At 24.9% G+C, this 3,495-nt stretch overlaps 1 protein-coding gene across 6 annotated transcripts in view; it reads left to right on the forward strand.

Annotated features, from left to right (window-relative positions):
• Positions 1 to 3,495, forward strand: part of LOC132943664 (leucine-rich repeat-containing protein 24-like) — a 165,864-nt gene that overhangs the window by 24,649 nt on the left and 137,720 nt on the right. The window lies entirely within an intron of this gene.

Genomic DNA, 3,495 nt, shown 5'->3' on the forward strand with positions numbered 1-3,495 from the left:
AGTAAAGTAGTTATAAGTATTTATAAAGAAAGAATATTCGTTCAATATTCGATGCGTACACGCTAAAACATCCATGCAAATATTCTGCTTTAAGATTTAATAATATTATTAAAATATGTAAAGCGCTACAAAAACCGTATAATAAAAATAGTTCAGGATTAGAATTGTTCACATAAGTAGGTAAATATTTTAATTTAAAATTATAAAAAACATAAAATTGAGTGACGTATAATGTATATTATTCTTTATCAAAAGAACCACCCTGTATTCAATATATTATGTATAAATTAGATTAAAAACACAATACAATTACACTGCAGAATTTAAAAATAATTGCAGTTTAAAACTATTTGTACGTTATATACGAACAAAGCTAAATAATTTTCTTCGCCTCTTGGTGGATTTGTTTAGCATTCTATTTTACTCGACTTAAAAAGTTTAAACGGTTATTATATTAGTAATTTTTATCATGAAACTTACACAATTTACGTATAATGCCATTTTTGTATAAAAAATATCCCAGGTTTAAAATTAAATTAATAAAAAGTACGTTTTCAAATTGCCATTCGTATTCAAATAAAATAAGTAAATTATACTGTAGTAGGTATGAGACAGTATAATAAAATGTTCAAAACTAAGATAAAAATGTCTTTTACAATAGTTTTCTTAATTATATTTTAAGGCTACTATTTTCTAAAATAATAACAATGTCTTTACATACAGTTGATGAATTTCCTTGAAAAATAGCGCGGAAATGATTTATATAGTTGTTATAGTTTCATTGGTTTGTATCAAATAGATAAAACTACGGAATGGATGAGGACATATCAATTTTTTGAAAAAAAATGTCAATCGGCTACTGCACATCAATAAGTTACCAATGAATTATGGAACATAGGAAACGTTGAATGATTTGGTTAGTTGGTTTTAAAATGAAGTGTGTGAGTGTTTTTTTTTTACTATTACCCTTTGGTGAAGAAAAATATGTTTTAATATCAAATATGTCTTAACAATCAGGAAAAAACTACAAATAATTAGTGAAAAATCGGGATATTTACGCAACAGCAATTTTTGACTAAAATCGATTTTGTTTTTTTTTTTTGTTGTAATTCATAAACGAATAACTGCAGATGTACTTGACTTTTTCAAACAAATTGTTAAAATGGGCATACCATTTAGTTCAGAGCTCATAACAGAGCTTATATTTACTAAAATAACTTTTTACTTTGTATGCAGTCATGATATTTACACTCGAATAGATTATATTTTGTACTGTACTGTGTTATTTTTATTGAAGTCATCCAGAATTTCACAATATTTTTGTAAATAGTTCAATATTCGTGTTCATATTATTTTAAGCATTATCCAAAAGTATGGTTCATGTGCACACCAAAATTCAAAAGTAAAATTTAGTTAAAAAAATATACATATAAAAATACACACACAAAAATAATATATAATACTTTTAAATACATTTATACAGCGTATTGTGCTATAAAAGTCAATATTGTTTCATATTTTAATATTATATTAGATAATAACGGTAAATATTCACGTAATGTTTGTGTTTGCAGACACAATATAAAAAATAAATCAATATTAATATTATTAATATGTATAATAAACGAATCACGAATTCAAAACAGTTTGAATTTTGTAATGTTATTTTTTAATAGAATAACTGAAGTGCATTTTTAATGGTCTGTGTGTATTTATTATTCAGATTTCATGTTGAACTTGAGTATGTCAAATCTCGTGTGACATTGTTATGCAGATTATTACAGGCATAATAATTAAGTATATCATAATTGCATTGACCGCAGTGAAAAATTAAAATACCTATAGGTGTACGTTACAACATCATAATATTTCTTCGAGATTCTTATGTGTGTAGGTACTTACTATTTTTCACGTTACAGCTAGAAATATAAGACTGATTTTTTTACCTATTACCTACGCAATATCAAACATATCAGTTATACAACTATTTTAAAAGTGCGTTCGAGTTTTGGACAGACGTGCAGAAAATTAAATCGAAAAAAAGAACATTTTTTATCCCACATTAGTTATTGTTTGAAACGCGTTCGCCGAGCATATTATGTAATTATTGTAAAAATGAATATATTATTCGTGTTGGGTGATTACAAAATAATAAATAAAAACGGAAACATTAAATTTATAATATTGCCTAAAATAATATATTGAAACTAAAATACTATGGAACATATATATTATTTTAAGCACTTCATGAAACCGGTATTTTGATGTATTGGTCAACTATGTATCCCAGTTAAATAGTTTTTATGAGACTAAATTTTAAATATGTTTCTATTAATCCGTTGCTGTGTCTACAGCAGACTGATAATTTGTAAAGGGTGTCGATCGTGTTTTTCCTCGTCAATAACTTTTTTTCTGATTAAGATTATAAGTGTGATGGTTGCTTATTATTATTACAGTATTGGATAGCTCATTTATTTTTTTGTTATTTAAAAAAAATGTAATATCTTTCAAGAAAAAATGGAAATGTTTATTTATTCTTTTTAATTAAATATTCATAAAGTTTTGAATTATTCTATAATTATGTAGACAATTTGAAAATTCATAACTCTGTGAATAATTAATGGTAATTAAACTTTATTTTATTTTATTTAAGGAACCAAAATTGCTATTCAAAATAATAATAGCTTGTTAGAATCAAATTTAGAAAAAATCGTATCAGAAAATAGTCTTAATTATTGATGGACAAAAATACTGTGAGAATTATTAGGATTATAAAGAAATTCAAATTTGTATATCGATTGTTATCCACATTAGTTGTGTATTGTGTGTACTGACAATTGAATACCTAATGTATTTATATCTCGGTTGAATTTCTTCTAAGACTTATATCGTATTTAGCACTATAATAGTGAAGTCCCCTCAAATATATCCAAATCCACCCTCTAAAACACTAAAGCTCTTTTGAAATATGACCTGATTTCCGCTCATAGTGCCTGTTGCATTCTGATGCTTGTTCTGGTGTAGTAGTGCAGTCTTGATAATACAATACCTATTATAGATGTTGTGTAAAAAAAGTTTGAAATTGTTTTCAGAGTAAGCACTAAAATATTTAATTATGATATAAACCATATTATATAACCATATTATAGTTATATATGTATAACTTAACTTTTTAATGACACATGTTTAAATTTGTTCTCAAGGAAAACATACTATGTACTGTTAATTAAATTAATTCTTAATAATATACATATTATATACCTATATAATATATATATATACAGGATACACTATTATGGTTGCATCTTCTGTACGATATAATAATTAAACTAAATGTGTAATAACTTAAATTTAACGTTGACATATATGCAGGATTGGGTTTCACGAGAGTGATTAAAATAAACAAATTCTATATTAAGAAAGTATATTGTATATTAATCGCATTAAAATGGTATCTCAAGCTGTAGTTTAAAAATTAGGTATCAAACATGTACC

This window comes from Metopolophium dirhodum, chromosome 4, assembly GCF_019925205.1.
Source record: "Metopolophium dirhodum isolate CAU chromosome 4, ASM1992520v1, whole genome shotgun sequence".
In the NCBI taxonomy this organism is placed as follows: Eukaryota; Metazoa; Arthropoda; class Insecta; order Hemiptera; family Aphididae; genus Metopolophium; species Metopolophium dirhodum.